Source organism: Symphalangus syndactylus, chromosome 16 (assembly GCF_028878055.3).
Source record: "Symphalangus syndactylus isolate Jambi chromosome 16, NHGRI_mSymSyn1-v2.1_pri, whole genome shotgun sequence".
Taxonomy (NCBI): domain Eukaryota; kingdom Metazoa; phylum Chordata; class Mammalia; order Primates; family Hylobatidae; genus Symphalangus; species Symphalangus syndactylus.
This window is the reverse complement of record NC_072438.2, coordinates 23,850,311-23,864,351: the sequence shown is the minus strand read 5'-3', so window position 1 is coordinate 23,864,351 and position 14,041 is coordinate 23,850,311. Positions and strand designations below refer to the sequence as shown.

The following is a 14,041-nucleotide window of genomic DNA, read 5'->3' as shown; positions in this document are numbered from 1 at the left end:
CCTGATGCTCTGCATGCTTTTAAGAAGGGGGTGTTGAGTGACTCCATTTATTTGAAATACCCAGGAGAGGTAAATCCATAGAGGCAGAAAGCTGACTGGTGATTGTCAAGGAATTGGTGGGGGAATGGGAAGCAACTGCTTGATGGGAACAGGTTTCCTTTTGGGAGGATGAAAAGTTTTGCAACTAGGCACTGGTGGTGGTTGCACAATACTGTGAATATGCTAAATGCTGCTGAATTGTTCACTTCTAAATGGTTAATTTTTGGTTATGTGAATTTAACCTCAATGTAAAAAAAAAATAAAAATAAAAAGAGAGGGGGGTGGGGTCATGCAGGTAGCTAATTCCTATTCAGTGACTTGATGCACTGGAAGTACCTTTCCTTTTCATCCTCCTCCAGGGAGAAGCTTCATTTGAGAACTTCCCCTGCTGAAGCTTTCCCTGACCCTCTGGGAGGGGCCGGACCCTCAGTTTGTGGTCCCACAACCCCTGAGGAGGAGGAGGCACTCATCAGGTCCCTTGGTGCCTTGCGGGCCTTTTCTTGGGCCTGCCTTTTACCTCCATCCTCCACTCCACTGACGGCTCAGAGCCCAGAATCCTGTCTTCATCCTGGCAACAGTCCCTTCAGGGCCCAGCAGGATGGGGGAATGAATAAATGTGCCTGTTTCTGAACATAATCATTAAATTCTTTACCTGTAATGTGGACATTAAAGGTGAATCATTTTCCCCCTTAAACCCCCTCCATCTTTCAAACCTGCTACCCCGGACCCTCACTGAGCAAAAAATTGGAAAGCTGCTCTCACAGGATTATTGAAATAGGGAATAGAACCTGGATGTCCGGAGCAATCTTCTGACCTGGAATTTTCTGCCTGGTTTGCTGCCTCTTGGGAAAAGCCTGTTCTGAACAAGCTGGCAAGGTACTGTGGTCACATCAGACCTGCCTTGTAGCCTCAGGGCCTGTGGGTCTTGGGGCATCTGACATAGGAGCACCCTGATTCCGTTTCAACACTTTTGGGAAACCAAATTGGTAAGGCAGCCTTAAGGACACTCAGAGGAGACACCTCCAGATGGTGTAGAAAGGCTGGTTCATGATTTCATTCTTCCATGCCTTCCTCAGTGCAAACAGCAAGTGCTCAGTAATGTTTACTGGACGAATTCTATGGAGAGACAATAAAAGGTTGTGTTTGACTCTCAGCTCTGCCAGTAACTAGCTGGGTGACTTTGGGTGAGTTTTTCTGCTTCCTTGAGCTTGGGTTTCATTGTCTGTGATAGGGGGAAATAAAAGCCCAGCCTCTGGCTCGCAGAGGTGTGAGAGGCTGAGGTGGGTGAAGGGCTGCTCGGGTTGAAAGAGCTGGTGCCTCACAACCAAGGCTTCCTTCAGCTTTGCAATGTAAACAAGGAAACACACTGCTGGGCCTTTCATCGTCTTGGTTGCCAGGAATGGGATCCTGGCATCCCCTCAGAGAAGCAGGTGCTTCGTCCCATGTAAGCACCAGGGAGATAATTGGCAGCATTGTTACCTAACCACAGAAGAGTGGAGAACAATCATAATTACAGAGCCTTCTCTGTTTACAGCACGAGAGTGCAGCCTGTGCCAGGTGTGGGAAAACCCCAGGGACCCCAAACCTCTGACTGCCTCTAGAGGAGCAGCTCAGTGCAGTGGAAAATTTCATGGAAGCCAAAATCCCTGCCTCTTACTGGATCTGAGGGCCTTTGAGGGGAACATCCAACCTCTCTGAGCCTCAGTGTCCTCATCCGCAAAACAGATAATAACTCCTCTCTCATGGAGTGTGGCTTCGTTTTTGAGGGCTGCTGTAACAAAGTACCACAGACCAAGTGGCTTAAACAAGATATGTATTGTCCCAGAAGTCTGAGACCAAGATGTTGCAGGGTTGGTTCTGAGAGAGAAGGCAGTTAGAGGCTGGTTAGCCAGATAGAGAGGGAGGGTCTCAGGAGTGGAAAAATACCCGTGGGATAGCACCTGCACTACCCCGGTTGCTAGTGGAAAGAAATGTGGTTAAGAATTTCCCCTAATGCCAGGATGTTGCTCAGAAGGGACTGTGCCGACCTAGGTGCAGGCGCAATAAATCAACCTAAATGTCCTTAACTTAACCCAGCTCATTATAATGTCATTAACATGTCATTAGCATTGTGTTTTAGCCCTTCCACTCCCCCCCTCCCCTGATGTAGGTTTCACTTAGGCACTCATGAGTGATAACCAAGATGAAGTCACTATGGCCAGCCCCTCATAGAGTGTATGGTGGAATAACCTGCAATAGGGTAGGGAGCCACCCAGCAAAAATCTTTCATGAGTTGCTTCTACCACCTGGGAAAGATGAGGACAATAAAAATGTCCTCATCTTGGCCTGCACAGATGCAACATCCCCAAGGGGGACCTTTACCCCTCACGTGGGCAGAACCCACAGAAGACTTCCTTGTCTTTGCCACATAAAGACCCGGAACTCATCCCCATTTTTGTTAACTCTCCTTGGATTCCCTCTCATTGCTGAGATATTTTCTGTTGCTTAATAAAACTCTGTGGGCCAGGTGCCTTACTCTTCTTGGTTGCATGTCAAGAACTTGGACCTAGCTGAACTAAGGAGTGATTAGATTGCAACAGTTCCTTCTGAGGGCTCTGAGGGAGGATGTGTCCCAGGCCTCTCTCCTTGTCTCGTAGGTGGCCTTCTCCCTGTGTCTCCTCGCGTTGTCTTCCTTCTTTGCATGTCTGTCTCTATGTCCAAATTTTCCCTTTTTAAAAAGACACTAGCCATAATGGATTAGGGTTCACCATAATGAGTTCATTTTAACTAAACAAATTACCTCTATAAACACCCTGTCTCCAAATAAGGTCACATTCTGTGGTACTGGGGATTGGGACTTCAATGTATGAGTTTTTGGGGCCCACCATTTAGCCCGTAACAGGGTAGCTGCAGTGATGACAGGAAATCAGGGATGGGTAAGCTTTCATAAATGTCACTCTCCTAGAGGAAAGGGAGGCTTCCTTTCGGGGACGTTTTTTGTCCTCATCTTGCCTGGGTTATAGAAGCAACTCACATAGGATTTTTGCTGGGTGACTCCCTACCCTACTACAGATGATTCCACTGTACACTGTGAGGGACACATGCCATAAACTCAGCATAAAATGTCATAGTGGTCCCAACTCAGCATAAAATGTCATAGGGCACCCAGGCTGGGTGAATTCTTCCAGACCCTGTTTTCTCTTCCTCATGCTTCGGACCTCTTCACTTCACAAGCAGTCTGTTGAAGTAGCCAAACTCCCAGGCCCAGAGTCAGCCAATCTGCATTTCAACCCCCCACCACCTCCATTCCTCAGCAATGGCCCTTCATCTTGGAAATCAGAATTAATCACAGCCTCTATGTCTGGATTAGAGTTTGCTCTTGTATCTTCTTTACCAAGTTTACATATACTCAATATTGGTGTGTACAACTATGTAATGCAGTATGACCTCTCTCTGTCTCTGTTCTCCTGGCAACTCATTCAGGCTCCATTCCCTTCACATCCCACTTGAATTTGCACTGCTCTGCACCACTGACTTTAGTATCTGTCTTGTAAATAGGGTCAGAGTTCCTCAGCCAGATCCTGATGGGTAAAAGGAACCACTTCGCTCCCCCGCTGAGTCGAGCAGGTCTTCAAGAAACCCTCTGTGAGCCCACTCTGCCCCCAAGCTGCCTCCCAAAGATGCAGCATCTGTCCTGGCAGAGTGTGGGCAGGAAGGCTGCCTTGCCAGGCTCCTGACTCCCAGTGCTGCGTGGTGCTGGTGAGCTGAGCTGGTCTTTGAGGGGCCAGACCAGGTGGAAGTTCCCACCCTAAGCAGCTCAGGGCAGGGACAGACCAAATCCAAGTGCACCAAATGGGGCCATGAGAAACCCTTCTGCGGGGATATCGGTGATCTCAGGAATGACCCTGAGAGGACACTGCTCTGATGTTCTGATGAGATTGAGGGGAGTTGCAAGCTTCCAGGGTGCTGGGCAGTGTCTCCCCAGAGAGTGGCTGTTCCCAATGTCAATCAGGCAGAAAGGGGAGGATGCTGGGACAGGAAGTAGCTTGGAGGTGGGCCTTAGCCTGGTAGAAGTTGCTGCTTTCTTCTCTGTGGGCTCCTTTCTCCTGGATCTGGACCCTAGGAGTTCCCAGGCATAGAGAGGAGGGGTGCCAGGTGATGGGAGTGATGGAGGTGGTGGCCACTGCCCTGGAGGAGGCTGAGCCAGGCAGGGGATGGCTGTGGGCAGCCTTGAGGGTTCTGAGAGCAGCTGTGGGCAGCAGTGGGCAGTTGTCAGTTACTCTGTTTATGTTTAGGTCTTCTCTAAAATCTTGCTAAACAATCGGTTTGATCTCATTTGGGTTGGGGCAAATTGAGGGAAGAGTCTGTGTTCGGGTATAGATCAGAGTTTAAAGAACAGGCAAGCCTCGCCATGCCAGGGATACGATGGCACTATGAGGTCCCCGAGGGAAAGGCCCTCCCATGGTGGAGAATCTCCCTGGCTGCTGCCAACCTTGGAGAATCGAGGGGAGCATTTGATCAGGATGCCAGTGAGGGAGGCAGAGCCACCCCAGGGACTGAAGCCCCTCTCAGTGGGTTTTCTGCCCAAAGACTGGTGTCAAGGATTGTGTGCCGAGGGTCAGGGCTGTTTGTAAGGACAGAGGGAGCCAGCAGGGAGCCAAGACGATCTGTCCCAGAAAGCCTAGGTTCAAACTCCAGACTCCAAGAGTCAGAGCAGGAGCAGAGAGTGGGTTACAGAACTTGGGGTTGGGAAACCTTATCAGTGCTCTTCCATATCTCTTTGCTCCCGTTTCCTAGCCCTGCACTGGACCCATCCAGGCCTCTTTGCTGTTCCCCAAGCACATGAAGCCGGCCCCTTTTTCCCAGCCTTTGCACTGTACTTTGCCTGGAACGTGCTTCCCTCAGGACTCAAGTCCTCTCAAATATCTGAGAGAGAGGTCTCTGACCACCCCATGGAAAAGAACAACTCTTATCTATCCCTTACACATTCTCTTGCTACACAACACTAATTTCCTACGATTATATTCTACAGTACGTTTATTTGTTTCTCTCTTTATTGTCTGTTTGCCACAGTAGAGTGTAAGCACCATGACGACAGGAACTGTATCTTGACCACTGTTGACTTCCAAGCACCTCAAATAGGACCTGTCACATAGAAGTTTCAATCAATATTTGTTGAGCGAATGAAGACAACAGGTGTCAACTTAGCTTCTACTACAGTTCTAAGACTTTTGCTTCAAGAAGTGGGAACACTCCAGAGGCAATGGTGAAAAGTCACGATTATTTCCACCTGGCCCTTTCTCCTATCTGTCCCTCTATCTTTCTGTTACTTAGTCATTTCTCTCAAGATCTGTCCCTTCAGAGGATTCTTTGACTCCACTCCATACATTTATTCTTCCTTGCCTGCGTTCTTGCTGTTGCATCTTACTGTTCCCTCTTCATTCTCAGCTTTCCAAAATCTCACTCCTCTTTAAGGCAGGAACATATTCATCCTTCAAGGACCAACTGGAGGCTCTGTAACCATTTTTGTAAAATCATACCAGGTGAAACTAATATTCCTTTTCCTTGGATCCCAGAACCTTTTCTTGATACTTTGATTAAGGCATTTTTAAAATCTGATGTAATTAAGACATAAAAAAGGACAAAGGCTCTATCCTCCCTGGAAGATAGGGAGGTCTTTTGGTTTGTTTGTTTGTTTTTGCTTTTGTTTTCTTTTTTTGAGACGGGGTCTCACTCTGTCACTCTGTCACTCTGTCACCCAGGCTGGAGGAAAGTGGCATGGTCATAGCTCACTGCAGTCCCAAATTATGGGCTCCAGCATCATCCCTACTCAGCCTCCTGAGTAGCTGGGACTACAGGCACAAGCCTGTCTAAGTTTTTTCTTATTTTTTTAACAGAGACAAGGTCTCCATATGTTGCCCAGGCTTGTCTTGAACTCCTGGCCTCCAACGAGCCTCCCACTTCAGCCTCCCTGGGATTATAGGTGCAAGCCACAGCACCCGGCTGGGATTCTTAAAGGCATGAATGAAGTGCTGGTATCTCTAGTAATTTGCACATAACAAATGCCCAATTAATGTTTGCTTAATTGAATAAAATTGACATTATTCTCTGAGAATTAGATGGGGAAAATGAAGTGAATTTGAATGTGTGCTGTATGCTACACACTGGAGTAATAATGCAATAATATACTTTATTTCCAAAAACCCTCCCAGCAATCTTACTGAAGTGTATTACTATCCCTGTTTTGTACAGGATGGTCAGAGAAGTTATGTGAGCTGCCCAGGGTTACACGGCTACTGAGAGGCAGAGCCAGGGTTTGAAGTCAGATTTATATATTTAAAGACAAAATGACTTATACTCATTTAAATTATTTTTATCCCTACAAATTCAGGATGGGATTCTAGTAGACAGCATAGCTACACATCAGGCATAGATTTGGAAGCCTGGTTTTAACATGCCAAAGGGTAAATAAAAGCCATGTGTCCTTTCTCCATGAGGATGAGAATACTTTTATATAGTCTTTTTGTGTGGAGAGAGTCTAAACTACACAGAGAACTACCCCAGGTGAATCAAAACAATTGACTACGGTGAGGTCACATAGATTGGTGATACCTGGTTAACTTTTTTTCTTGAGGCCAGAGCTAGTGTTGGCTCACTTGGGACTTGAGAAGGCAAGAGAGGTATTTATAGCAACAGTGACAGCTGACTGTAAGTATTCCTATGACGATTAAATTTATTCTAGGAAATCTTATAAATACTGAGTTTAATAGCTGTCACTTTGAGTTTATCAGCTGAAGCAACAGTTTAGAATTCGTATTTGAAAACCTCCATTGAAGCTAAAGTGTAGGAAAATAGAGGGCTACCCTGGCGTAGTATCTTAGGGCAAACGTAGCTCACTGAATTTAGCTTGGTCCCTAAAGAAGTAAAACTTTACAATAGTTAAGGGAACCAAAATCTTTGCAACATCGAAACTAGTCGTAAAAAGGCATCTTTCCAAGGGATGCAGCTTGCCATTTAATAGAACATATCAGAGCATGAAAATTGTCCTTTAAAGCATGTCCACTAACTCCTTCTTCATCTAAATGCTTCCAGAGTGAAAATGGATGCATTCTAAAACTTTCATGCTTTTTCTCCCCAGAAAAGCTGATTCCCAAAATATCTAACCTGTAAACTTTGAACAATAGTAACCCTTTTAAAAAACCTAAAAAACTATATAAAGAAGGGCTGGATGGAGCCACATTTATATATTTACAGTTATTTGTTTTTCTTAAAGTTTTCCTCTTGGTGATAATTAAATTTAAATGCTTTTCATAGAAAATCTGGAAAATACACAAAAATTAAATAGGGAAGAAATAAGAAAAAGATTTTTGCCCCGCTGCTCATAGAGGCAATCATGGTTAACGCGTTGACGTATTTTCTTTTCCCTAAGCGTGGTTTTCATAGCCCTTGGCTTTGCTGTCGTTGATTTGCTCATCATTTGTTCTAAACAGTGCCAATGACCTTGCAGACGCAGGTTGTGGATAGCAGCAGACGTGGAGGTGGAGGCTGGGCGGCCAGTGATTCTGTGAGTCAGGTGAGTCATTTCTCATCTCTAGGCCAGACGTTTTCACAGGTTGTTTCTCAGAATCTGAGAAAAGCAGCGGACCCTCTTTCCACAAATATCCGCAATAGACCCACGCTTTGCATACAAGTTCAGGGCCCACGTCCAAATCCCTTAGCGATCCAGGAGCCTCTCAGGTTAAACATCCTGAACTACATATCAGACTCCTTGACAGTTTGCAATTCTGCCTTCTCAAAGAAGCTTGCAAATGTCTCCATTTATTATTTGAGACCATGTGAGTTGTAAGTCAAGAAAGAAGGAGGAGAAAGCCCTCTCAGATTGTCATCTGGGCCTTTCTACTACAAACAGCCTTGCTATCTCTGGGAATCTCAAGCCATGCTATAGGAAGTGGGGAGGAAAGCAGGCTTCCACGCATGATCCCAAGTCCACACTGCCAGCGACATCCAGATTAGCACAGTCTATTTGTGCTGGGGTCGGTGGGGAAGAACCTATTAGTCAAGGCTCAAGGAAGGCTTTGGTTTTTTTTGTCCCTGCACAATGGTCCTGATTCATTACATGCCCTGGCATGCAGTTGGTGTCACATGGGTGTGATGACCACCTCTAGGTTCTGATCACACAGGGTCCAGAGGAACCAGAGCAATGACTGGATCTGAGAGGCACCAGCTTCCCAACCATCCCAACGCACTGTACAGTAACTGCACACCCCCCGCCCCGCCACTCCCCCATCCCGCCCGCCATCTCCTTCCCTAGGGACACAGCTAAGCTAACACCAGAGAAATGCAAACAGCAAGCTCAGTCAAGGACAGAGCCAGGTGCTGGCAGGCAAGGCAGAGGGTTTAGTGCAGTCAGCTGGGGCCCAGGGGTGACTGATGTCCTGGAAATAACTTCTAATTGTAAGTCTGGAAGGGAGGATGCAATAGAAAGAAATTAGAAGCTTCTACTCACTGACCACGTATTGCAACTAGTGCTATGTGTATAATAATTCTATTCTTCAAGCTTTTCAATAAACATTCAAGGTAGGTATTGTTCAGCCATTGACCCAACAATATTATTGGCTGGTGGCTCTGTGCCAGACGATGGGGAGGGCAGAAGCAAACTGACCCAAGTTCCTGCTGCCATGGAGCTTACCTTCTAATGGGCAAGCATTCAGGAAAGAATTGGGCAAATGCGTATAAGTGATGACAGGTGTGAGTGCACCAAAGGAAAGCTGAGCTGCTGGGTCGGCGAGTGGCAGGCAGTGGAGAAAGGCCTGGCGAGTGAGGGAGCTGTGGGGGTGTCTGGGGCTTACCCCTCTGCCCCTAGGCATGGGGAGCAGTCAGTGCAAAGGTCTTGAGAGGCAGACTGCCTGATGTTGAGGGAGGCCAGCACGACTGGTGCCCAGTTAGAATGGGGAAGTTGTGGGTGTTGGGGCTTAGGACAGATAGTTACAGGCCACACTGGGCACTTTGCACATTGTGCTGAGTGAGGAATGAGATAGTGTGTTAATCTGTATTGCGTTGCTCTAAAGAAATACCTGAGACTGGGTAATTTATAAAGAAAAGAGGTTTATTTGGTTCATAGTTCTGCAGGCTGTACAGGAAGCATGGCACCAGTATCTGCTTCTGGTGAGGACTCAGGAGCTTAAAATCATGGTGGAAGAAGGGAGATTAAGCATGTCACAAGGTGAGAGAGGAAGCAAGAGAGAAGTGGAGAGGTCCCAGACTCTTTCTAACAACCAGATCTCACATGAATTCCTTACTGCTGGGAAGGCAGCAAACTATGCATGAATGATCCACCCCATGATCCAAACACCTCCCAGCAGGCCCCACCTTCAACATTGGGAATCACATTTCAACATGAGATTTGGAGGGGACAAATATCCAAACTATATCAGATGGGAACCATCAGGGCAGTTGAGCAAAGACATGACAGAATTTGGCTTCCATTATTAAAGCATTGCTAGGGCCACTGGGTGGAGAATTAGACCACAGAGGGGTCAGAGAGAAAGCAGGAGGCAAATCAGGAACACCCCACCCCCCACCATATTCAGATGATGATTCTCAGCTCACAAATGTGCCTCCAAACTCTGATGGCACTGTGACCCTGTCCTGGATCCTCAGGTGACTTCGTTCTGCCTTTAAAATGGAACATATACACAGGCACCCACGAGATCCTGCATGATCTGCACCAGCCTCCCTCTGCATTGCCTTGCTACCTTGGAGTTGCCTTCTGTTCTCTCTCTCTTACTTGGTGATTCCACCCGAGACCATGTTTCTGTTACTTACCCGGCCCATGTGCACTTCCCTGATGCCTGTGGTGTTCTCCTCCACTTCTTTATCTGGCTAAGACCTGGTCACCTTAACCATCTTCAACCTTCTGTTTCTCAGGGAAGCCACTCCTGCCTCTCGCAGACCAGCCTGGGTGGGGCTCTGTACAGCCTAGGGTTCCCCCCTCTACTTTGGTCACACTGCTCACTTTTGGGAGTACCTGCTCTTTTTGGCCTCCTTCTTTGGGCTCCAGTCACCAAGGCCAGGTCAACGTCTCTCTTGTTCAACCGTCAGCACTTAAGCCAAGTGCACAATCCCAAAAACCTGATGGCACCACGACTGTCCTGAATATTTGGACCCTTGATAAGGAATACTTTGTGAGGTGAACAGAATACTTGCCAACATCACACAGCTACTAAGCGGGCAGATCAAGGATCAAACTCCTGCTTCCAACATCTTCCTGGCCCCTGGACCTTAACTCAAGTCTCAGTTTAGCCTCAGCTGGTGACAGCTGGTGAGTAAGACATTCAGTTTTTCTGGTTCTCGGTTTCCCCAACTATTAAATGACAGGGTTGGATGCTGGGTTCATTTCCAGGGCTCCAGGATCTGCAAGTGCTCCCCCAGTCTGTCTGACCACAAGAATTACCCAGGCCCGGGGACACTTGTAAGAATACTCACCTGAACAGCCGGGCGCGGTGGCTCACGCTTGTAATCCCAGCACTTTGGGAGGCCGAGGCGGGCGGATCACGAGGTCAGGAGATTGAGACCACGGTGAAACCCCGTCTCTACTAAAAATACAAAAAAATTAGCCGGGCGTGGTGGCAGGCGCCTGTAGTCCCAGCTACTCGGAGAGGCTGAGGCAGGAGAATGGCGTGAACCCGGGAGGCGGAGCTTGCAGTGAGCCGAGATCGCGCCACTGCACTCCAGCCTGGGTGACAGAGCGAGACTCTGTCTCGAAAAAAAAAAAAAAAAAAAAAGAATACTCACCTGAACCTACAGAATCACAGCTTCAGAAGATGGACTTGGGATTCTTGTTCTGTTTATTTGTTTGTTTATTCAAGTGTCCCAGATGAATCTTATCACCAAATAAGTTTTGGAAATACATTTCTCAGGGACTCCTTCCCAAAAGAGGTTCCCAGAACAGAAAGGTCAAAGAGGAGGCAAAAGCATGATTGTAGTGGCTATTTCAGCACAGCAACAGTTCCGTCTCAAATGTCCCCTCTCTATTATAAAAAGAAACTTTGCATCTGAGCCTGATATTTATTTATGTGAATTATTTTGAGGGATGAATGGAAGTCTCCAGAACTTTCACTGAAAGTTGAGCTTCCTGGACAACTGTAAATAGCTCTGCCCTGACAAACTTTGACCAAGTGCGAATTAAGGAACACTCAAAAGGAGCACAAGCAGAGATGAGGGCATTCTCAGGGCTCCTGAAAGGAGAGGCAGAAGCTCAGAGAGGTTAATCAGCTTATCTGAAGTCACACATCTGGTAGATGGTAGAGGTGGAACCAGACCCAGCTCTCTGCATCCCTGGCTGGTATTTTTCCTTCTGAAACACAAGAGTGCATCAGGGCAATGTTGCTTCTGCACAGAAAACTGTGGTGCCCACACTTTGGAGCAAAAGGTGCTCCAAGAACACCACATGAGTGATGACCTGCCCCAAGAATAGTGTGTGGCAGGGAGTTGGCACCCTCAGATAGGGGTAACTGATTGACTAACCCCACCTTCTTATCACTATGATCTAAGAATAGGGCAACTTTTCAGACTTTTTCATTCTCTGCCTTGTTGGGGTAAATTTATGGAATACATTAGATAATTTCCCACCAGTCAAGTGAAAACATGTTTGATGACTTAAAAAATAATCAGTGGGCTGGGTGCAGTGGCTCATGCCTGTACTCCCAGCACTTTGGCAGGCCAACGTGGGAAAATCACTTGAGGCCAGGAGTTCAAGACCAGCTTGGGCAACATAATAAGCCCCCCACCTTAACAAAATTTTAAAAAATTTGCTGGATGTGGTGGTGCATTCCTGTAGTCCCAGTTACTTCAGAGGCTGAGGAGGGAAGACCATTTGAGCCCAAGGGTTTGAGGCTACAGTGAGCTGTGATTATACCCCTGCACTCCGGCCTAGGTGACAGTGCAAGACCCTGTTTCTTAAAATAATAACAATAATAATAATCAGTGCTTGATCAATAATGATCCAGTGCTAGACCAAAGGAGACAGACTTATTCTCATTCTGCCATTTCCTTACCTCTGGAACCTCAGCTTTCTCATCTGGAAAATGGGACGATGCCTCCATCATTGTGTGGTTCGTGAGGGTTAGATGAGATACTACACAGTATCTGACACACAGTCAGTATTTGTTAAATGAAACAACGGGCAGATGAATGAGAGGGAGGAAATCATTTGCTCTGCCCTGGATGTGAAATCTATCCTCTTTCCTCCCAGCCTCTCACTGTCTCTATCAGCTGTGCAGTAACTGGAACTGGACCCTTCCGAATGAAGAATCTGTGGTTGAGGGGAGAATATGAGTCTACACACACTATGTGCTAAAGGTAGACATGAACATCAAATATAGAAACCCCCATAGAATCCATTGTCTTCCACCCAGTGGAAGTGAGCTCAGGCTCAGTTGACCCCAGAGGAGGAGGGAGAGCATTCTTGGCAGGTTTAAATCCTATACCTCTTCCTTTCCTCCCTCCGTCCCTCCCTCTATCCCTTCTTCCCTCCCTCCCTCCCCTCCCCCCTTTCCCCTCCCTCCCCTCCCTCCCTCCCTCCCTCCCTCCATTCCTTCCTTCCTTCCTTCCTTCCTTCCTTCCTTCCTTCCTTCCTTCCTCCCTCCCTTCCTTCCTTCCTTCTCATTTTCCTGCTTGAAAGACAGGGAGGGAAGAAAGGAAAGGTGCATACTTTGGGAAGAGGGGCACTTCTGAGTCAGAGACCTGGGATTTAATCACCTGTTCCCCACTGACTGACATGGTGACGTTAGAAAAGACACCAGCCATCATGGGGCAGACACTCAATAAATACTTGTTGGAAATAATACATGTTAGTTGCTGAGCAAAGCTCTGTGTGTATTAACTCATTTGATCCTCACAATGTTATGCCCTATTAGGTGCTAGCCACAATATGCAGACGAGGGAACGGAAATACAGAGAGGTCAGATAACTCATCAAGGGGACATAGACCATAAATCACAGACAATCTACCTCCAGAACACATGCTTTTAACTCCTCTGATATAAAACACTCCATGCACACAACTTCCTGGAGTCTCCTTTTTCTCATGTGCAGGTGGCTGGTGGGATGGGGCGATGCTTGAGCCTAAGTCATTTCCAGTGCTAGGATTGGGGCTAAGGAGAGAGAAATGTTCCCCCAAATCTCTGAATACCTCAGAGGCTCATGTCTGACACAGGAAAATGAGGTAGAGGCAGAGATTGCATACCCAGGGTGGACAATGGGGAAAGCAGATGGGCGCAGAGACTCCAGAGAGTGACATGGAGGTGCAGCTTCTAAGAGGCCCCCAATCTACTGAGCACCAACTCTGTCCTTTCCATAAAATCCTTACAATGACAATGTAAAATAGGTGCTGTTATTCCCACTTTGTCAATGACGAAATTGGAATTCTGAATGATGAAAAAACATGTCCAAGATCGCACAAGATATTGCGGACATAGGCTTCAACTTACATCTGTTTGGCTCCAAAGCCCTTGTTCTTCCTCCTATGCATACTCCACATTTTTGTCCAGAGCTGACCCTGCGGATAACATACTTGTCATGTCACGAAGACGTCTAGGACACGCTGTTGCAGAGCAGTGCCTTCTACAGTGCACAGTTACAGTTGTGTGCCACATAACAACATTTTAGTCAACAATGGACCACATATACACACCTTGGTCATCCCATAAGATTATAATACCATATTTTTACTGTACCTTTTCTATGTTTAGATACACAAATACTTACCCATGTGTTACAGTGGCCTACAGTATTCAGTATGGTGGCATGTGGTCCAAGTTTGTAGTCTAGGAGCAATAGCCTATACCACATACATAGGTGTGTAGTAAGCTAGACCATCTACGTTTGAGTAAGTGCACTCTGTGATGTTTGCACAACATAATAGCCTTCAATGCATTTCTCAGAACATATCCCCATCATTTAGCAACACACGACTGTACTTAAAATGTCTTTGAAACACCACCATCAAAGTCATTGCCAACAT

General features: G+C 46.8%; 1 protein-coding gene across 1 annotated transcript in view; it reads left to right on the top strand.

The window, feature by feature from the left end:
* Positions 1-4,072: 4,072 nt before the first annotated feature.
* PROM1 (prominin 1) overlaps positions 4,073-14,041 on the top strand; it is a 152,420-nt gene continuing 142,451 nt past the window's right edge. Inside the window, exons 1-3 of the mRNA XM_063619404.1 lie at positions 4,073-4,173; positions 5,095-5,284; positions 7,509-7,591. The gene's annotated coding sequence lies outside the window, so the exon portion shown is untranslated. The remainder of the gene's footprint in view (positions 4,174-5,094; positions 5,285-7,508; positions 7,592-14,041) is intronic.